The following is a 22890-nucleotide window of genomic DNA, read 5'->3' as shown; positions in this document are numbered from 1 at the left end:
ACTAAGGTTGCCTTTTAGTTTTGTTGATGGTTTCCTTTCCTGTGCAAAAGTTTTTATTTTTGTGTAGTCTTAATAGTTTATTTTTACTTCTGTTTCTTTTGCCTGAGGAGACACATCCATAAAAATGTTGCTAAGGGCAATGTCCATTGCCTATGTTTTCTTTTAGGAGTTTTATGGTATTAGGTCACACATTTAGGCATTTATTCCATTTTGGGTTTATATTGTGTATGGTGTAAAAAAGTGACCCAGTTTCATTCTTTTGGATGTAGCTGTCCAGTTTTCCCAACACCATTTATTGAAAAGACTGTCTTTTCCCCATTGTATATTCTTGCCTCTTTTGTCATAGATTAATTGGCCAGATAGGCATGGAGTTTATTCTGGGCAACAGGGTAGAGATATTCTGTTCCACTGATCCATGTTTCTATTTTTGTACCAGTACCGTACTGTTTTGATTACTATAGCTTTGCAGTATATCTTGAAATCTGCAACTGTGATGCCTCCAGTTTTGTCTTTCCAAGATTGATTTGGCTATTGAGGTCTTCATGGCTCCATGTAAATTTTAGGATTATTAGTTCTAGTTCTGTGAAAAGTGTTATAGAGCTTGCATTTGAATCTGTAGATTGCTTTGGGTAGTATGAACATTTTAACTATATTAATTCCTCCAATCCATGAGCATGGTGTATCTTTCCATTTCTTTGTGCTGTCTTCAATTTATTTCATCAGTGTATTATAGTTTTCAGACTATAAGTCTTTCACTTGCTTGGTTACATTTATTGGTAGATAATTTATTTCTTTTGGTGCAATTGTAAATGGGATCGTTTTCTTAATTTCTCTACTACTTTGTTACTAGTGTATAGAAGCACAACAGATTTCTGAATAATGATTTTGTATCCTGCAACTTAACTGTATTCATTTGTTAATTCTAATAGTTTTTTGTGGCATGTTTAGGGTTTTCTATATATAGTATCATGTCATCTGCCAATAGCGACAGTTTTATTTCCTCCTTATCAATTTGATGCCTGGTTTTTTTTTTCTTATCTGATTATTTCAGCTAGAACTTGCAGTACTATGTTGAATAAAAGTGGTGAGAGTGGACATCCTTCTCTTGTTCTAATCTTACAGGAAAATTTTTTCACCACTGAGTACAATGTTAGCTTTGAGTTTTTCATAAATGGTCTTTATTATATTGAGGTATGTTCCCTCTAAACCCACTTTGTTGACAGTTTTTATCATGAACAGATTTCGAATTTTGTCAAATGCATTTCTGCATCTATTGAGATTATTATATGGTTTTTATCCTTCCTCTTGTTAATATGATGTATCACATGGATTGATTTGCAAATATTGAACCACACTTGTATCCCTGGAATGGAATAAATCCCACATGATTGTGGTGAATCATCCTTTTAATGTACTGTTGAATTTGATTTGCTTATATTTGTTGAGGACTTCTGTATCTATGTTCATTAGAGATATTGGGTTGCACTTTTTAAATTTTTTAACGTTTATTAAACATTTATTTTTCTTAATGTTTTTTAATTCATTTTTTTAGACAGAGAGAGACAGAGTGCAAGCAGAGGAGGGAAAAAGAGAAAGGGAGACACAGAATCTGAATCAGGCTCCAGGCTCCAAGCTGTCAGCACAGAGCCTGACGTGGGGCTCTAACTCATGAACCTCAAGAACATGACCTGAGTTGAAGTTGGACATTCAACTGGCTGAGCCACCCAGGCGCCTGCACTTTTCTTTTTTTATCATGGTTTTGTCTGGTTTTGGTATCAGAGCAATAATGGTCTCATAGGGTAAATTTGGAGGTTTTCCTTCCTCTTCTATTTTTAAGAATAGTTTGAGAAGAATAAACATTAGCTCTTCTTTAAATGTTTGGTAGAATTCACCTGTGAAGCCGTCCGGTTTTGGACTTTTGTTTGTTGGGAGTTTTTAAATTACCAGTTTAGGGGCACCTGGGTGGTTCATTTGGTTAAGCATCTGACTCTTGGTTTCGGCTCAGGTCATGACTTCATGGTTTCATGAGTTCGAGCCCCACATCAGGCTCCGTGCTGACAGTGTGGAGCCTGCTTGGAATTCTCTCTCTCCCTCTCTCTGCCTCTACCCCACTCACACTGTCTCTGTCTCTCTCAAAAATTAATTAAAATTTTTTTTTAATAATATAAATAAATTACCAGTTCAATTTCATTACTAGTAGTAAGTCTGTTCAAATTTTCAATAATCATTTTCAATAATTTTCAATAAGCAGCCGACTTTGGCTCAGTTCATGATCTCACTGTTCCTGAGTTCAGTCCCTGCATCAGGCTCTGTGCTGACAGCTCAGAGCCTGGAGCCTGCCTTAGATTCTGTGTCTCCCTCTCTCCCTCTGCCCCTTCCCCACTCATGCATGCACACTCTCTCTCAAAAATAAACAAACATTAAAAAATATTTTTTTAGGGGCACCTGGGTGGCTCAGTCAGTTGAGGGTCCAACTTCAACTCAGGTCATTATCTCATGGTCCGTTAGTCTGTGAGTTCGAGCCCTGCGTTGGGCTCTGTGCTTACAGCTCAGAGTCGGGAGCCTGCTTCGGATTCTGTGTCTCCCTCTCTCTCTGCCCCTCCCTCACTCACACTCTGTCTCTCTCTGTCTCTCTCTCTCTCTCAAAAATAAATAAACATTAAAAAAAATTCAGACTTTCTATTTCTTCCTGATTCAGTTTTGGAAGATAGTATTCTTCTAGGAAATATATCCATTTCTTCTAGGTTGTCCAATCTGTTGGCACATAATTTTTCATAATATTCTCTCATAATCCTTTGTATTTCTGTAATATGGATTGTTATTTCTTCGCCTTCATTTCTTATTTTATTTATTTGAGTCCTGTCTCTTTCTTCTTCTTTTTTTTTTTTTTGAGAGAGAGAGAGAGCGTCAAAATCAAGAATCAGACACCTAGCCGACTCAGCCACCCAGGTGCACCATCGCTCTCTTTTTTCTTATTAAGTGTGGCTAAAGGTTTATCAATTTTGTTTATCTTTTCAAATAATCAGTTCTTGGTTTCATGATATTGATTGTTTGCTTGTTTTTTAGTCTCTATTTCATGTATATTCATTCTAATCTTTATTATTTCCTTTCTTCCACTAGCTTTGAGCTTTGTTTGTTCTTCATTTTCTAGTTCCTTTAGGTGTAAACTTCGGTTGTTTAGTTGAGATTTTTCTTGTTTCTTGAGATAGAACTGTATCACTATAAACTTCCTTCTTAGAACTGCTTTTGCTGCAGCCCAAATATTTTGGAGCATTGTGTTTTCATTTTCATTTGTCTTCGTGTATTTTTGGATTTCTTCCTTGACACACTGGTTGTTTAGTAGCATGCTGTTTAGCTTCCATGTGTGTTTGCGAATTTTTTAGTTTTTTCCTTGTAATTAATTTCCAGTCTCATACCATTATGGTCAAAAAATATGTTTGATATGATTTCAGTTTTCTTATATGTATTGAGACTTGTTTCATGGCCTGCCATGTGATCTATCTTGGGAGAATGTGGATCTAGACTTGGGTAATAACAATCAGGCATAATTTAGAGGTTTCTCAACACAATAAACTTTTCTTGCCCAAACTATGAACTTTATGCTTCCCCAAATTCTTTCTGAATTTTATCCTCTAGAACAGGTTCTTTACAGAAAAAATCTTTTTCTGTTAAATTTATTTATTTTGTTTGTGGGTTTTTGCCCAAACCTTAAAAAACCATTTCTGCCTTGCCAGTTCATGAGACCAAATGTATCAAAATATTTCTTTCCTCTGCTTCTGTGCTCCTAGAAAAATTAAATTAAATAACTATTAATTGGTTCAATTAAAATTTTGATGGGGCCTTACACTTAACCAAATACACTTCTATTCTCTTTACTTAGCTCCCAGTTATTCTCCATGGCTTCTCTCTTAGACTGAAGTAATGATGGAACCTCTTGCTTCAGAAAAAATACAATCCACATTGCCTCCAATCAACTCCAGACTTCTGTACTATTAGTTACTCTCTCTTCCCTCTTGAAATTCTCACTTTGTTCTCTTCCTTCAGGCTATAAACAGACTTAAGTTTCTCTGAATCTAAAACTTTTTAGATGACTACATAGATATAACATAAGAAGAGGAGTGCGTGGGTGGCTCAGTTGGTCAAGCAGCTGACTCTTGATGTCAGCTCAGGTCTTGATCTCAAGGTCGTGAGTTCAGTCCCACATGGGACTCCATGCTGGACAGAAAGCCTACTTAAAAAAAGAGAGACAAAGAAAGAGAGAGGGGGAAATAAAACAAGAAGTAAGTCTTGTTTCTTCTGTGCATTCTCTGTCAACCATCAACCCTTTCTCTTATTTTTTAACTGGCTTATTAAAAGGGTAATCTATACAGACCATTTAATGTCCAATGAATTCTTAAAATCTGATTTCTTCCTTATAATTCTACACAAATAATCTTGGCCCTCTTTCTCACTAATCTTTTTATTGAATTTGACCTGGTTGAATGCTCCCCAGTGTTGGGAGGGTGCCTTGGTTTCTTTCCGGCTTTATGTTTTCATGTGAAGCAAAGACCACTAGGGTAGTACTTTCTTTGCTCTCCTAGGGAAGGAGTGAATTTTTTGATTGATGAGTTTGGGAGAAGGAGCAGAGTTTGCTTTCTCCATAACAGGGAATGACTTCAATAAATTATAATAAATCCATATGATGCTTCCTCAGCATCTACTTGCATGAGAGCACCACACATTCTTTCTTGCCTTCTCCTTGCTGTAAGTGGAGGTTGTCACTTACTGACATTGGAAAACTAGACAGTTCTGTTAGCTAAGCAGGCTTGCTAACAGCAATATCTGGTTCTGATTTCTATTTGCCTTTCTCCATTAGTGCCAAAGTCATAGGGTAGATAGGTGTTTTTTTATTGGCCCTTCTCCCTCAACTTCAAAACCACCCTCTTTAGCCTCCTCTTATGACTTTCATGTCTTCTCCCTTTGCACATATCTATAGGTGCTATTTTGCAGGACAAATTACATTGCATTCTTAATATTTTTCTAATTCTTAAAGTATTTCTTGTTATAGAAAATGTTTTAAATAAAAAATTATGAAAATAAATGTAAAAATTTATAAACTTAGAACCCAGAGATGTCCACCTTTAACATTTTGGAAGCTTTCCATCTAGTCTTCTTTTTCTATGTATAATAAAAAAATTATATATATATATTCAATGTTAGGATCAAACTTTACATACTTTTGTATTCTGGTTATTTTTTAAGTTTACAGTGAATATTTTTCTATGTCATTAAATATTCTTGTAAAATATGATTTTTAGTGCCTGCATAATATTCCATCATAATTCATTTAAACCATTTTCTATTATTGAACAATGTTCCCTTTTTTTTTCTGTTAAATACAGTAGCTATTATCCGTTCATGTTTATTACATGCCAAGAACTATCTTATGTCTTTTTACAAAGGTTGCCTCATTATTTATTCAAACAATCCAATGAGGAGGTGATGTTATCACTGTCTTACAGAAGAGGAAATTGAGGTTCAAACACTTGATCAACACAAACAGCTGACTGTTTGCCACAAAGGCAGAGTATAATCCCTGTTTCTTCTGACACCAGTACCTATGCTTGGAATCACCTCTCTATACACCATCTCTAAACAGTGATGTGATGAACATCCTAGCACATCAATGATTATAATCTTAAGCTTTTTGAACACTTTTCAGTCACATAAGTCCATCCTTTTCATTGTCAACAATCAGAATATCAGATAAGCACATACTTTTCAAAAGATTCACCCCTACATCACACAATCCTCAAAAACAAAGTCAAGAGGAATTAAGAAGTAAATATTTTTAAATTTTTTAAATGTTTATTTATTTTTGAGAGAGAGAGAGAAACAGACCATGAGTGGGGGAGGGGCAGAGAGAGAGGGAGACAGAATCTGAAGCAGGCTCCAGGCTCCAAGCTGTCAGCACAGAGCCTGACACGGGGCTCAAACTCACAAACCGTGAGATCATGATGAGTTGACGTCGCACACTTAACCCACTGAGCCACCCAGGCACCCAAGAAGTAAATATTTTAAATATATACAAAATGTGGAAGATAATATGGGAAAATATATTTGTAAATTTAACATTAAATGAGATATAATCTCTAGATGCAATAAAGGAAAGGACTAACAGAACTATAGAAAAATTTAACTCTATTAAAAAGTATACACCAATCAGTGGACACAGCTTGGATTAGTCTGCCCAGTGCTTAATTACCCCCATTTAAGCAACAGCTGATTCCTATTTGGCCACCTACCCTTACCCTACTCTTACCTATTATTTTTCCAATGCAGTTGATTCCACCCCTGGTTCCAGGGTGGTCAGGTGATCTGTTCCTAGTAATAAAAGCAACACAGCTACCTAGCAGTGATTAAGAAATGGACAGAAAATCCAAGTCAGAAATATCAAAGCCAAATTCAATTGCTGGCTCTGGGAGAAGTAGATCTTCCCTCTTCCACTGGACTTGGTGTTGGGATGATGTGAGCTGGGAAATGCAAAGTCAAACCTGAGAGCAAAGCTATCACAATTTAAGGCAGAACACAAACTCCATAGAGACAGGGATTTTTGTCTGTTTGGTTCACTCAGTGATGAAATTTTAGTTCCTAGAATATTGGTTGTACAAATTAGGCACTTAAATATCAGTTAAATGAATGAATAAACTGAGAGAGAAAGAAGTTAAGTCTTGATGACATGATTGAAATCCTGATTCCAGTTGTAACTGGCACCAGTCCATCCCTGAGTTTTTAGATATATTAACAATATATTTCCATTTTTACTTAAACCAGTTTCAGTTGACTTTTCTGTCATTTGCAACTTGCTGTGGTCTGAATATTTGTGTGCCTGCTAAAATGCATATGTTGAATTCCTAACCCCCAAAGGTGATAGTAGTAGTTAAGTGTAGTCTTTGAGAGGTGATTGGGTCAGGAGGGTGGAGCCAGTGTGGATGGGAATAGTACTTTTATAAAAGAGATGCCATTTATCGTTGCTGTTTTATACAGTCAATATTAATTTACATTTGCCCATTTATTTACTCTCCCATTTCTCTTACTGTCATTTCTACATCTCTGCTTCCATCTGTTATTATCTTGGCTTTTTTTTTCTCTCTCTCTCTCTTTAGTGTAAGGCAGCTGGTGGCACATTCTCTCAATTTTTGTCTGAAAATTAATTTACTTCATTTTTATTTTTAAAAGATATTTTCAGGGGCACCTGCATGGCTCAGTCGGTTGAGTGTCCCACTCTTGACTTCGGCTCAGGTCATGATCTCACAGTTCCTGAGATTGAGCCCCAAAGTCAGGTTCTGTGCCAGAGATTGCATGCAGCCTGCTTGGAATTCTCTCTCTCCCTCTCTCTGCCCCTTCCTGCTTGCACACTCCCTATCTCAAAGAAGGAATGAATGAATGAATGAATGAACGAGTAAATAAATAAATAAATAAATAAACTTTAAAGAATATTTTCACTGGGCATAGAATTCTAGACTGGCATTTTCTCCCCAACACTTTGAAGACATCATTCCATATATTTTCTGTAGTTCAATGTTTCTGTTGAGAATTCAACTATCATAATTTTTGTTCCTTTAAGTAAGTACTTTCTGCTACCTCTGACTGCTAAGATTCTTTTTCTTGAGAGAGAGAGGGTAAGAGACAGGGAGCATGCCTGTGCAAGCAATGGGGAGGAAAGGGTAGAAAGAGAGGGAGAGAAAATCCCAAGTAGGTGCTGATGTGGAGCTTGATCCCACGAACCATGAGATCATGACCTGAGCCAAAATCAAGAGTTGGATGCTCAAACTGACTGAGCCACCCAGGCACCCCTGACTGCTAAGATATTTTAAATTGCCTTTTATTTTCAAAGTTTTACTAAGATGGACCTAGGTATCGTTTTCTAAGGATTTATCCTGCTGTCATTCTGATACCTTCTTAAATAATGTTCATTGGTTTTGAACATTTTCAGACATTATTTGTTCCTGGTTGCTTCTGCCCCATTCTCTTGCTAGTCTTCTTCTGTAAGTTAGATATTTTCACTCTATCTCCTGTATTTCTTATTCCAATATTTTTTATATTCCATTCTTTTTTACTCCATGCTCTGTTTTGGATTTTTTCACCTATCTACCTTCTAGTTCTTTATTATTTACTTCAACTGTGTGCAATCTAAGGTTATTAATAAAAATAAATAAAGGGAACAATAGAGATCCCACAGAGCAAGAAAAATATCCAATGGGAAAAGGACCATCTCTTCAATTAATGGTGTTGGAAAAACTGGACAGCAACATGCAAAAGAATGAAAATGGACCACTTTCTTACACCACGCACACAAATAAATTCAAAATGGATGAAAGACCTCCATGTGAGATAGGAAACTATCAAAATCCTAGAGAAGGACACAAGCAGTAACCTCTTTGACATCGATTGTAGCAACTTCCTACTAGGCATGTCTCCTGAGGCAAGGGAAACAAAAGCAAAAATAAACTATTGGGACTTCATCAAAATAAAATCTTCTGCATGGTGAAGGAAACAATCAATAAAACTAAAAGGCAACCTTAGGAATGGGAGAAGGTATTTGCAAATGACATATTTGATAAAAGGGTTAGTATCCAAAATAAATAAAGAACTTATAAAAACTCAAACTTATAAGAACTTATAAGAACTCAATAAAGAACTTATAAAAACTTATAATCCAGCTTTAAAAAGGGCAGAAGACATGAGAAGACATTTTTCTCAAAGAAAACATACAGATGGCTAACAGACACATGAAAAGATGCTCAACATCACTCATCATCAGGGAAATACGAATCCAAACTACAACGAGATATCACCTTACACCTGTCAGAATGGCTAAAATTAACAATACAGGAAACAACAGGTATTGGCTGATGGGGATGCAGAGAAAGGAGAACCCTCTTGCACTATTGGTGGGAATGTAAACTGGTGCAGCCACTCTGGAAAACAGTGTGGAGGTTCCTCAAAAAGTAAAAAATAGAGGGGTACCTGGGTGGCTCAGTCTGTTGAGCATCCAGCTTCAGCTCAGGACATGATCTCACAGTTCCTGATTTTGAGCCCTGCATCCTTGCTGCAGTCAGTTCAGAGCCTGCCTCAGATCTTCTGTCCCCCTCTCTCTGCCCCTTCCGTACTTGCGCTCTCTGTCTCAAAAATAAATAAATCTTTAAAAAAAAAGTTAAAAATAAAGCTACCTTGAAGCACCTGGGTGGCTCAGTCGGTGGTGTCCGAATCTTGATTTCAGCCCAGGTCATGATCTCACAGTTTGCAGGATCAAGTCCCACATTAGACTCTGCCATGATAGTGCAGAGCCTGCTTGGGATTCTCTGTCTCCCTCTCTGTCTGCCCCTCCCCTGCTTGCTCTCTCTCTGTGTCTCTCTCTCTGTCTCTCTCAAAAATTAAAAAATAAGCATTAGAAAAAAAAGAGCTACCTTATGATCCAGCAATTGCACTATGAGGTATTTACACCAAAGATACAAAAATACTGATCCGAAGGGATACATGCACCCCAATGTTTATAGCAGCATTATCAATAATAGCCAAACTATGAAAAGACCCCAAATGTCTACCAACTGATGAATGGATAAAAAATATGTGGTATATATATACAATGGAATATTACTCAGCCATCAGAAAGAATGAAATCTTACCATTTGCAACGACGTGGATAGAACTAGGATGTATTATGCTAAACAAAATAAGTCAGAAAAAGACAAATACCATATGATTTCACTTATATGTGGAATTTAAGAAACAAAACAAATAAACATAGGGGAATAAGAGAAGCAAACCAAGAAACAGACTCTTAAATATAGAGAACAAACTGATGGTTGCTGAAGGGGAAGTGGGGGTGGGGGGATGAGCTAAATGGATGATGGGGATTAAGAAGGGGTTTTGTTATGATGAGCACTGGGTGTTAAAAGTAAGTGATGAATCACTATTCTACACCTGACACTAATATTACCCTGCATGTTAACCAACTGGAATTGAAATAAAAATTTGAAGAGGGGCGCCTGGGTGGCTCAGTTAAGCATCTGACTCTTGATTTTGGCTCGGGTCATGATCTCACAGTTCATGAGTTCGAGTTCCACATTGGGTTCTGTGCTGACAGTGCAGAGCCTCCTTGAGATTTTGTCTCTCTCTGCAACTCCCCCCTTGCACACACTGTCTCTCTCTCAAAAATATATAAATGTTAAAAAAAAAAAATTGGAGAAAAAAAAAAAGCATGGAAAGTTCTAAAAAAAAAAAATAAGAGAGAGAGATCTCACTTCCAGCCCCTTCTGCCCTATGAAGATACAAGGAGAAGTTTGTGACCCAGAAGAGAGCCCTCACCTGACCATGCTGGTACCCGATCTCTGACTTTCAGCCTCCAGAACTGTCAGCAATAGATTTGTTTTTTATAAGCTACTCAGTCTATGGGTTTTTTAATAGCAGCCCAAACAGACTAAAAAAGAAAATTAGTCCAAAGATGGAGTTGCTGCTTTAACGAATACCTAAAAATGTGCAAGCAGCTTTAGAACCGGATAATGGGCAGAGGCTGAAAGAGTTTTGAGGTGCATGCCAGAGAAAGCCTACACTGCTATGAATGGACTGTAAAGAGCAAGTTTGGCAAGAGCTCAGATGAGGAAAGCTGTAGAGAAAGCCTCCATCTTCTTAGAGAATACCTAAGTGGTTGTTAGCAGCATGTTGGTAGAAACACGGATAATAGAGGTCATCCTGTTGAGGTCTCAGACAGAAATGAGGAACATGTTGTGTTAACTTGAGGAAAGGCCATCCTTGTTATACAGTGGATAAGAGCTTAACTCATTGTGTTCTTGTCCTCATGTTTTGTGGAAGGTAGAATTTGTAAGCAATGAAAAGTAGATATTTGACTGAAGAAATTTGTAAGCAAAGTTCCGAAGGAGCAGCCTGGTTTCTTTTGAATGTATATAGTAAAATTCGAAAAGAGAGAAACAATTTAAAGGTGGAATTATTAATCAAAAAGAATGCAAAAATTAAATTGGAGAATTCTCAGCCTATCTATGTATAAAGAAATAAGAAAGCTTGTTTGGGAGAGAACACAAGGAGTGGGGCCAAATTTGGTAAGGAAATTAGTCTGGATTGACCAACTCAACAGAAAATAGGAGCTATTCATCAAGACAATGGGTAGATTGGTGGGCCTTCCAAAGAGAAGCCAGGACCTATTGTTCAAGACAATGGAAGAATCACCCAAAGGCAGTTCCAGATTGGCCCTACCTTCACAGGTCCAAAGTTCAAGGGCCCCAGGGCAGATCTATTTCAAAGCCTCACAGTGCAGGCTGTGCTCCCCCAAAAGCACGAGCCACACCCCTTAGCCTCCAGGTGCTGTGCAAGGAGGCCAAGGCAATTGACACAGTGGAGGGGAGAGGCAGTAAACCTTGGCAGAGCCCCTCCGGAGATCAGAGTACATTAGCCTGAGCAGGGTGAAAGGCAAGGCCAGGTAAGAATCACAGGATTGAGACCTGTTTCAAATAGCTGCATAGCACCAACATTAAATTCATGAATCATTCAGTTTATTGCACAATTTTATCACACAAGTTACTCAACACAATAAAGTTAGAAGGGAATTAATGAACCACTCCAAAGAGGATACAAGAAGGAGGCATCACAGTGTGAGGAGAGAGGCACCGGTCCCATTGTTGTTCCTATAACAAGTGTTGGCCTGGACTGCAGTTAGGTGGCCTTCTGCGCCTGCCAGAGTCTCTGGCAGCTCCTGTGTGGAAAGCCTGTGAACATAACACAGCACAGAAGGTCGGTCAGCCCTCTGGCCGCTGCTAGACAGCTCCTTCTTTTAAGGGTCCACTGAGCTGGGTGTAACGGTTCTGCCCGATGGTCTTTGCCATATCAGCTCAGTCCACTAGGTCTCACCCAAGTCTCGCTGTGGACCTTTCTTAATAAGTTTTACTTATCTATCAGTCACAGAGCTTATCTACAGAGGCACACTCGAAGTCCTACATCTCACGTTGACAACTGTTATGGGAGTTCACATTGGCCACTGTGACTCCATCTTGTCTTACTCTGACTTAGCTTATTCTCTATCTTCTATGACTAGGAATCACATATAAAGTATTTCACACCACGACACAGCCACTAGCCATTAGCCAGTGGGAACATGGATATTTCCACCGAGATTTGGAAGGATGGGGTCTCCCAGAGCAGTGGGCTCAGGAGGGGGAGGGGCCACTTCAGAGAGATCTGACTAGGGCAATGACCCCTGCCCCCGAGAGAGGCATGGGACCCCAATCCATGAGAGCTGCTGTATGGGCTGCACCCAGCAAAGCTGTGGGAGCAAAACCACCTGGAGCCTCGGGGGCCCCAACTTTCACCCCAGTTTGTCGAGAAGGTGGGACCTCTGCCCCATTGGGGTTTAAGATTTTGGACTTGCTGAGGAACTATTACCCGTATCTTCTTTCCTATTTCTCCCTTTTGGAATGGAAATGTCTGTCCCATGCCTGTCCCTCCTTTGAAGCACATAATTTATTTGATTTCACAAGTTCATAGCTGGAGAGCAATTTGCCAAAACATGAGTGTCTCACCCATATCTAATTCAGATGATATTTAGATGAGACTTTGGACTTAGGCTTTTGAGTTGATGCTGGAACAAGACTTCTGGGGCTATTGGGGTGCAATGAATGTATTCTCCATATGAGGACATAAATTTGGGGGACCTAGGGGTGAAATGCTGTGGTCTGAATGTTTGGGTCCCCTCCAAATTCAAATGTGGAAATCCTAATCTCCAAAGATAAAAGTATTAAGAGACTGGGCCTTTGGGAAGTGATTAATTCATGAAGGTAAAGCCCTCATGAATGCATTTCACATCCTTACAAAAGAGGCTCCAGAGAGATCGTTTGCCCCTTCCTGCAAGGGAGGACACACTGAAAGGTGCCACCTATGAACCAGGAACCCTCACCTGGCCATGCTGGAACTTTGATCTTGGACTTTCCAGCTTCCAGAACTGTGAGAAATAAACTTTTGTTGTTTAGAAGCCACCCAGTCTGTGGTATTTTGTTACAGCAGCTGAACAGACTAAGATACAACTAATAGAGTCTTATAAACAGATATAGCCAAGTTCAAAGTTAAATGATAAAGAGCAGATGCAAACACTTGCTACAAACATAACAGACATAACAGCACATAAAGTATTTCTTCAAATCAATTAAGACAACTATCTAATAGAAAAAATATGCAAAGGAAATAAGCAAGCAATTTATAGAAGTAATACAAATGAAGCATGTGAAAAAAAGTTCAACATCACTACTAACCTAGTAAATATAAGCTAAAACAACAGTGTGATGTAATTTTGAAAATATAACTGGCAAACTTTTAAAAGATTGACAAGGTCTAATATTAAGATTGTGAGCAAACTGTCTCTTCTGTGAGTAAACTAGTGAAGCCTTTTTTAGAAAACAACATGGCAATATCTATCACAATTCTAGACGTGCATACCCTTCAATCCAGGATTTCTATGTCTAAGTATCAGAGTCCTTGAGAAGCATCTGCATCCAGTATATGACCAGAGACAAGTACAAAGGCATTTACTACAGCATTGTTTGTAATAGCCAAAAATCAAGAATGGTCAAATAAATGACAGTAGACTTCTATGCATCATTTAAAAAGGTTGAGGGGCACCTGGGTGGCTCAGTCGATTAAGTTTCTGACTCTTGATTTCCACTCAAGTCACACTCTCATGGTTTATGAGTTCAAGCCCTGTACAAACAGCACAGAGCCTGCTTGGGATTCTCTCCCTCTCCCTTCTCTCTCTGCTCCTCCCCTGTACTTGCTTGTGCACTCTCTCTCTTTCTCAAAATAAATAAACTAAAATTAAATTAAATTAAATTAAAAAGTTGAAGTAGAGCTTTATATACTGCTTGAAAAGATCTCTAAAATATGTATATAAAATAAAAACATAACTACAAAATAATATGTATAAGCAGAAATATCCTATTTATATAATAAAAATTATCTGTGTGGGTAAATATACATACCTATATTGAGAAAAATCAGGAATGATGCACATCAATTCTCAACAGAGTTGATTAACATCTATGAGCATCAAGATATGGACAAAGTGAGATGTTAACTTCTTACCCTATACTCCTAGAGGAAATCTCTGTTAATATCACTTTATTCTTCAAGACCCTTTCTAAGCACTTATTACCCAAATATCACCAGGCTTCAAAGTACTAGGGTTTTTTGTTGGCTTGTTACTACCATGTTAAAAAATGTAAGAACATGGAAAGGAGTTGCCCTTGTGCAGTTGCCCTTGCCCCAGGGCCACGTGTGCTGCTGGAGTCGCTCACCCTCACACAGTTCTGTTCAAGTTTCAGCAGCGCACAGTACAATCCTGGCTCCCCATTTGAACTACATTCAAATGTAGTGCTTCACTGTGCTTCACTCAGGCCGGTATCTCCACTCCAGTGTCACCTCCTCAGCAACTTTTAGGACCTATGCTCATCCTTCCCCTGAAAGTGGACAGGCATATGGCTATTCTTCCTGGGTTAGGCTCTCTTGGGGGGTTTCCATAACAGGGTGCCTTGGGCCCTAAAGTGTTACAGCTCTTTTTAGCTTCACACATAACACATCCTTTCTTCCACCAGGGTGCATCTCAGAGAGAATAGCTAGGTGGTCACTTTGAAATTAACAAAAGCTACTAAAGACTCAGAATTACTTTTGGAGGAATTTATCATGCAGATACTCACGCATAGGTAAGAAATGACTTTTGTGCAAAGTTATTCTCTGTAGCATTGTTTGTAATAGCCAAAGATTAGAAACAACCCAAATGTTGATCAAAAGTAACTGGTTAAATAAATGATAATATGTCTATATCATAGAACATTAAACAACTGTAAAAAAGAATGAAGAAGCTTTCATTATACCAATAGGAAAAGAAGCCCAAGATAAACATACAAACAAAAAACAAGGTGCAGAATGGTATGTAAAATATGCTGCCTTTGGAAGCAAATGAAGAAAAATAAGAATCTATTTGATTTTGCTTGTATATGCTTGAACAAACTGTGGTAATTTATGTAGTAAATTAAGGACAGTGCTTACCAATGGTAGAGACTGGGTAAGAATTGGTTAGATAAATGACAAGAATGGTGGGGAGACATTTTACTGTATATCATTAATATTCTTTGGTTTTTAAACCATATTTATGTTTACTCTATTCAGCCTTCAGATTTTCTTTTCTTAAAGTCAAGTCCTTGCCACAGACCTACGTAAGAAAAATCCTTGCAAGTTGGCTTTCTGGCCCCAATCCTTGTTATATTTTCATTTTGTTTTTCTTCTCCCCAGAGGTTCCTCTAGGAATTTTTTTATTTAATCAATGTAAATGGTTATGGGACAGATAGAGCACAGGCCTTTTCAATCTGATCTCCCCTTGCTCAGGATAAACTCTGTTTTACACACTGAATAGAGTAAATAGAGTGTAAATAGAGTATATAACGACATATGCGTACATAATAACATGTATCGTGTTTGCATAAATGAATACTCTTTGGGTTACAAATACCAGAAATTCAACTCAAACTCTTATAATAATCCTGAGATTCCCCATGCACACCAAGGGCATGAAAGCACTTAATAAAATTCCTAACTTCCAGGGTTGATGGAAATATGAAATAAATTAATGCAGAGATAAAGAGCTTGGTCATGCAGCTACTTCATAGTAAATAGAAAATAAATGTTAGTTATTGTTATCATTTGTGGCCATTTTAAAGCATAATATTCATTCTTTTGTGCCACATGTCTGAGTATTGTTTATAAATGTGCAGGATCTATTATACAAGTTACAAAATAAGTTGTAGGTTTTAGGGTTAGTCTTTTACTTGCACACACAAATTTTTATATGGAAAGACAAAAAAAAGTCCACAGTAAATTTTGAAAAATTTTAAATGGTTAAACAAATTTAATTCAAACTTCCAAGTGTAATTGAGACCTAGAGTATAGGAAAACGCCAAGCAGGAGAAAATAGGGGATTCCGAATGGTGCCTGATAAACACTCATTCAAGATCTCAAATACTCACACAGGGGGAAAGATGAATGATTTGATTGGGCAGCAGTTATTGTTAAAGGAAAATAAAGTGGAAGAAACTGAAATATTTAGGTACCTATCAAGAAGTGATGAAAGCCAGCTGTGGAAAAAGATTCTGTAAGGGAGTTTCTGTATTGCAAAGGAAATAGCTGCACAATGTCAAGAAGGGAATCAGTGAGATACAAAGCAAGGAAACTCACTGCAATAAGATGCCATATTCACAAAAGTATTATTCACACATAATCTCAACATTTTCTCCCTACTGTGCTGTGGTTTGAAAATTTTGCTTCATTACTCATGAATTTACCTCCAAACATTTGTGGCTCTATCTCATTAATTTTAATATTTGTCTTCTAAAATATTTTTATATTTGTCTCTTGGGATCCCAGGAATGTACTGTGGTATGTCTCTTGTTCCACAGGTTGTATTTATTAGTTGAGATGGGAATGGAAAGTGGAATGTCTGTGGTAATTTTCAGAAGATAATATGTCAGTGCTAAAATCTGAATGTCTAGAATGTCTAGATTCCTACACATTTGTGACAACAATAAATCAATGATTTTGAATTATTCTTAACGTATATTTAAATATCGAACAGCTTTTATATACTGGAAGATAGACCTGTTGGCATCACCTTTCTTGTAATAAATATGATCATGGTGATGGTGTTGATGATAGCAAACTAAAATTTTTTCTGTTTTTAAAAAATATTTTGAGGTTTAGCTATAAGAAGTCCACTGAAACGTTTTGCTGTTAAGATATGTAACAACTAGAATATGAAACTAACTGTACATGTAGCCACAGTTAATGTTTGTGCTCCTTGAAACTTTAAGTGTTTTGAAGCAGTATTGTGGACTGGAAAACCATAATAAGTGCCCTGAAACTAGCTCATTTTAGACATTCATCAACAACATTTTGATGGTTAATTTTATGTGTCAACTTGAATGGGCCACAGGGTGCCCAGATATTTTGTTAAAAATTATTTCTGGGGCGCCTGGGTGGCTCAGTTGGTTAAGCGTCTGACTTTGGTTCAGGTCATGATCTCACCATTCGTGAGTTCAAGCCCTGCATCAGGCTCTGTGGCGACAGCTTGGAGCCTGGAGCCTGCTTCGGATTCTGTGTCTCCCTCTCTCTCTGACCCTCCCCCACTTGCACTCTGTCTCTGTCTCTCTGTCAAAAATAAACATTAAAAAGTTTGAAAAAAAACATTTTTTTCTGGGTGCATCTGTGAGGGTATCTCTGGATAAGGCTCACATTTGAATTGGTAGACTGAATAAAGCTGATGGCCTTCCCCATTGTGGGTGGGCCTCGTCCAATCTGTTGAAGACATAAATAGCATAAAAAGTTAGGAAAGGATTATTTCTCTCTTCCTGTCTTTGAGCTAAAACATTTGTTTTCCCCTGCCTTTGGATTCAGACTTGGGATGGAACTTATACCATTGGCTCTGCTGGTTCCTGGACTCAGACCAGAACTATATGCCATAGTTACAATAACTTAAAACTCATAATAACTCTCTTTTGCGTGTGTGTGTGTGTGTGTGTGTGTGTGTGTGTGTGTGTTGTATAATTTTTTTTTCTCCAGTTGGTTCTGTTTTGTTTCTCTGGATAACCTTGACAAATACAAACATAAAATGCTCTATTAGGTCTTAAAATCAGGCTAGACAACATGAAGGAACAGACGGTCTTGCAAGATTTCCAGGACTTCCTGTGTTCAGTTAAGGCAGCAATGCCACGAGATGAGCCTTTCTTGTTTATTTTTGTACTTCCACTTCCTGTCAAGTGCTCTTAACCAGTGAATTCAGAGGTGCATGAACATTTAAATAAACTCAAAGAGTGCATAATTATGTGTTTAGTATTTCTCCCCTGCCCCCACCAATAATTTCAATTTCTTTAGAAATTTCTGTAATCGATTGACTGGCAGAATTTTTATTTTAATTCAAAGATGAACACCATTACCTCTCTCACTTCTCTAAGGGCACATGTAAAGGTAGTGTTCTTTCTTGGGTAATAATTATAGTGACAAAAATTGTAACACCACCTATCAGTTTGTTATGGCTTATACCAGTGTTTCTCAAAATTCTGGTCCCAGACCAGCAGTGTCAGTATCACATGAGAATTTATCAGAAATGTAAATTCTTAAGGTCTATCTACTCCAGACGTTCTGAATCAGAAACTGTTTAAAGTTTGAGAACCACTGGTTTATAGAATCACTTCATAAGCATTATCTCATTAAATCTTTGAAACATGAGTTTGGTACTATTATCTGTATTTTACAGAAGAAGAAAATAAGGCTTGGAGAAACTAAAAGGTCTTCCAACGATCACACCAATAAAATGCAGAGCTAAGGCTTGAACCAAGTTCTTGTGACCCAAACCAATGCTCTTTGCACAACATCGTTCTCTCCTGATATAACTCGTGTATGTTCCTAACATGTACCCCCACTGCCATAAAAGACTTGGGGTACTTTACATAATAACTCCACACAGTGGAAACGTGCCTAACCTAATAGGAAAACAACAGTAAGTGGCCCTTTCATAGAACTCCTGTGTGTTTCCTCCTATTTATGCATGGCAATGAGGCACACAGAGAAGCAGGACCTAAAAACATTTGGTTCATGTGAAAACAGTTCATTCTGTCCTACCTTGCCTCCGATGCTCCCATCAAGAGGTTTTCATGTTCTTTCTGCTCAACTCTGATGCAGTATAGTTTTGTAACAGCAGAAGAATGTAAACAACCTCAATGTCCATCAGAATGGAATGGTTAATTAAATTTTGCAGTGGTTGTAAAGCATAAGGCAACTCTATATGGACTCATAAGGAAAAGATCTCTAAGACACCTCAACAAGAGGAAAAAGTAAGGTGCAGACAGTGCATATAGTATGCTATCATTCATGCGGTGAAATGAAGAATAACTAACACACATATATGTTTGTAAATGCAAAGAATTTCTCCAGAAGGATAAATAACTCAATAATGGTGGTTTTGTCCAGCCAAGGGAACTATGGGGAAAGGAGAGGGGAAGGGAGACGGTGATTAAGAAAGGAAAGAGGGGGAATTGCTTTTCATTGTTTTGTATTGTTTGAATTCTTTTAAAGCCACAATTAAAATGGCCTATTAAATTGTATCTTTATTATACATATATATTTATTTATATTTTTTATAGATTGGAAAGGACAGCATTCCATCTGCCCTTCATAATCAATTATGTTTTCATTCCCAAGAAGCTTCTTATAATTTTAGTCTAAACTACCTCTTTATGTAAATTCCCAATTTTCATCTCATTGGGTGAAGTGGAATTAATTCTTCTTAAACGTGAAGCATTGCTTCCTATTTCTAGAATACTAGGAATTCTTTCTTCATCTTTCAAAAGCTGCTAAAAACTCCCCAATCCAAAATCCTCTTGCAAGCCTGGGACATCTCTGAGCCTAGGGTTCTTCATCTTGATTTTTTTCTAACACAAATTGCTTTCCACCCTGGTTCCTCCAATCTCAAATCCCAACCTGCCTCATACTTTTTAAATGAGCCAATGCCCAATAGATAATTAATGAGCTGTGAAGTGCCCTCACGGCCAGGTGCCTTCTTCCTGTGAGAGAACTAACTCTCCCCAACTCCTCACCCTCTACAAAAAGCAAAAAGGATGAGGAAGGGAAAAAGAAAGAATAAAAGAGTTTTGATAATTACACATAAGAGCCAGCTATAATTATGCAAACCAGGATAAGCAATGGTGAGTTCATTTAGAATGGATGTTAAAAATATTGCAAATAAAGGAGGAAGAATGGCTGTTATATACTAACAAGTAAATGTGTAGTTTCTGGAATGAGTAAAATTTTGAGTGATTCATAAATAAAACTTAAAAGAGTGTAGGAAGCAGGATATGGGCTAAGTAAAAAATGTTTGTATAGGGGTTGGTAATTTATTGGGAAATACCTATAACATATCACAACCTGATTCAAGCGGGGAGGAATGGGGAAAGGAAAGGGAAAAAATATATTGGGTTGGCTGAAACAGCCCTATTTTGCTAAAAGAAAATGTGGAGTTATCTTATTAACATAACTACCAATTTATATTACTAATGATTTAAATCACCTAACTAGGTACTAGAGCGTTCACAAAATAACTCAGTTTGTTAGGGCATAGAAAGTGAGAGCTCTGAAGCCAGACTCACCTCAGATTTCTGTTCCAATTTACAGCCCAGGAGCTTAACCATGTTGACTGATTGTTAAACAATGAATAGACATTATCTGTGCAAATCCACAAGGGTAGGCAATGTAGGGGAAGAGAGAAGAGCTGGTTTTCCTTGATCCTTGCCTCCCCCATGTTTCTCCAGTTCACCCTCACACCAACCTCAGCTGATTAAAAATAAGATGCTTTCTTTTGTCCTATAACTTGACAATTATGGGGAAACTCTAATAGGAAGACCCTCTACAGAAACACTATGGTTCTGGGGACTAAGGGAATTTTTAGTGTAGCTTTTAAGTTGGTTTTTAGCATAAATTTGTTAAGTAACTTCAGTTACCTTCTATTTGACTTTCTCTTTTCTAATTGATGAGGCTAATAAATTATTATAAAAATAATAACTCCAGGCTGTGGGATGTTACATATTTATTGGCATGCCAATGCCATGAGTAAGCATTGTTATTGGCATGCCAATGCCATTGGCATGACATGGCTCACTCTTTCCCTTTTAATTCAGCACTCTCTGAGGCTCAGCTTCCCACAAATCAAGATTGTTTTCTACTAACTTAGTGTGATCTGTCTCTAGCAACTGAGATTTTTCAATGATCTCTGCAGGTGGTAGTCATTATAGGTGAATATTCATAGTATATTAATAGGCATTTAAAAATGTATCTTATATAGCTATTCAAAACAAAAGACTAATAAAGACTTAGGGGCATGACAGATGATTTAACAAACATTTATTTGGTACCTGTTGTGTTCTGGGCACTATGCTAACTAACCATTTGGATGGCAATGATGAATAAGATGAGGTCCTTGCTTTGACATACTCTCAGTCTAATGGAAGAAATGGAAAGTACACATACAATTTCAATATAATAGTGCTGTAATAGAGTACATGAATAGAAAATTGTGGCAGGACAGAGGACCACTAATGCTGCCCGAGGCACTCAGCTAAGGCTTTCTGTTTCATCTTGAGGACAAGGTGAGCATCTTTGGCATAGCAGGAAAGGTGAACATGGCTTTAGAAGAGCTAGTAGCCCAGCAGGGGAGAGAGAGTAACAGAAAAATAGCTATAAGACAATGAGGGAAGGACTTTAAGTGGAAGCAGACATAAAATGCTATGGAACCCCAACATAAGAATTAGTTTTGTGACAGCAGTGGGAATGGGGTGGAGGCTGCGGTCAGCAAAGATGAGTGTAATAGAAAGGAGGTGACACTGCAACTCCACATAAAAGTAGAATCGAGATTTGCCAGACAGAAGAGGAGAGAAGAAACATGAGCATTCTAGGGAAAAGGAGCACCTTGATCTTAAGTATGAAGGCACAAATGAGGAACATTCTGGAGTGTGTAAAGGCATATGGCGGTGGAAGACCAGAGAGTAATTAGAAAATCAGACTTGGCTATATTCTGAAGGGAATCTTATGCTGCACAAAGGAGGTTGGGCTAAAGTATATCCTGTAGGCAGATGGAAATTGAAGAAAGTTTTTGATCCTGGTAGTGACGTGATCAGATCTAGTTGTATAAATATGACTAAGGAAAAGCTGTATAAATATGACTAAGGTCACCTGGATGTGACCTTCCAGGTGTGAGGTGATGAGCTCTGATCTAGACTGAAGCAGTGGAATGAAAAATGAAGGGGCAGGAGAAGGTTTCTCAAGAGGTAGAACTGAAAGGAAGTAAGGAATTTAGAGGAAGGTCACAGTTCACTCTGGGAGAATGACAGGGTTTTTTTTGGCTGAGCTAGGGAGAAAGGGAGAAGAAATTTCTGTGAACAAATTGTAGGGATAGTGTCATTTCAATTCTTCACCAGATGTTGAATTTTTAGGTGCTTCAAAGGGAATTCCTTTGAGTAGTTGGAGATACAGATCTACTGATGGAGGAGAAATCAAGCCAAAGCATGAGATTGCCTAAGGGTGAAGGGGACTAGCGGAAGGAGAAGAAACAAGTGAGAAAGAAACCCTAGGGAACCCCAACTTCTAAGGGCTGGACCGAGGGACAAAAAAATAAGGGAAGAGGCAAAACACTTAGAAGGATACATGAGGATGACCAGGAGAGGAAGTGAGGCAGAACTCAGAAGAGAAGAAGACTTTCCGTCTGGAGATAGTAACAGTTAGTCGCAAATGGAGAAGAGAGGCTAGTAGGATAGTGTCCATGGAGTGGTAACTCAATGTTCTTACCCACCTTGGTGACAGCAGTAGGGTGGGGGCAGAAATCCGATGGCAGTGAATTAAAAAGAGAATAGGACCATGCTCCCTTTGGCAGCACCTATACTAAAATTGGAATGATTAACAGAGAAGATTAGCATGGCCCCAGCGCAAGTATGACCCACAAATTCATGAAGCATTCCATACTTTTGTCTTCCGGAGGAGCAGTTCCAGGAGGCCAAGCTTCTTGTGTGCATCACTTCAAGCCCAGGCCGGTGTGGCTGAGTAGATGGCTAAGTGCCCAAGGAGCTAGAGTTTTATCTGAGGAAAACCAAAGCCTGAAAAGGCAAATAAATCTTCCTCCCTCCTGTCTTCGGTCATGTAAAAGAGGTGTTTATTATTCAAAAAAAGAAAAAAGAAAAGAAAAGAAAAAGAAAAAAAAAGAGAATAGGACCTAATGAATAGAAGAAGTCATGTAGCCTTCTTTCTTGAGAATTTGAT

At 38.0% G+C, this 22890-nt stretch overlaps 1 long non-coding RNA gene and 1 other non-coding gene across 8 annotated transcripts in view; both read left to right on the top strand.

Moving 5' to 3' along the window:
* Positions 1–22890, top strand: part of LOC102949850 — a 162388-nt gene that overhangs the window by 134958 nt on the left and 4540 nt on the right. For 3 of the 7 annotated variants that reach the window (XR_006211182.1, XR_006211172.1, XR_006211173.1), the window contains one exon: positions 14634–14741. The exons of the other annotated variants lie outside the window; for them this stretch is intronic. This is a non-coding gene — a long non-coding RNA (uncharacterized LOC102949850). The remainder of the gene's footprint in view (positions 1–14633; positions 14742–22890) is intronic. 7 annotated transcript variants of the gene reach the window in all.
* LOC122236759 lies at positions 22492–22600 on the top strand. Its single transcript, XR_006215011.1, has one exon. It is a non-coding gene; the product is annotated as a U6 spliceosomal RNA (small nuclear RNA).

This window comes from Panthera tigris, chromosome A2, assembly GCF_018350195.1.
Source record: "Panthera tigris isolate Pti1 chromosome A2, P.tigris_Pti1_mat1.1, whole genome shotgun sequence".
In the NCBI taxonomy this organism is placed as follows: domain Eukaryota; kingdom Metazoa; phylum Chordata; class Mammalia; order Carnivora; family Felidae; genus Panthera; species Panthera tigris.
Note: the sequence above shows the minus strand (reverse complement) of the source record. Positions and strands in the feature narration are given on the sequence as shown.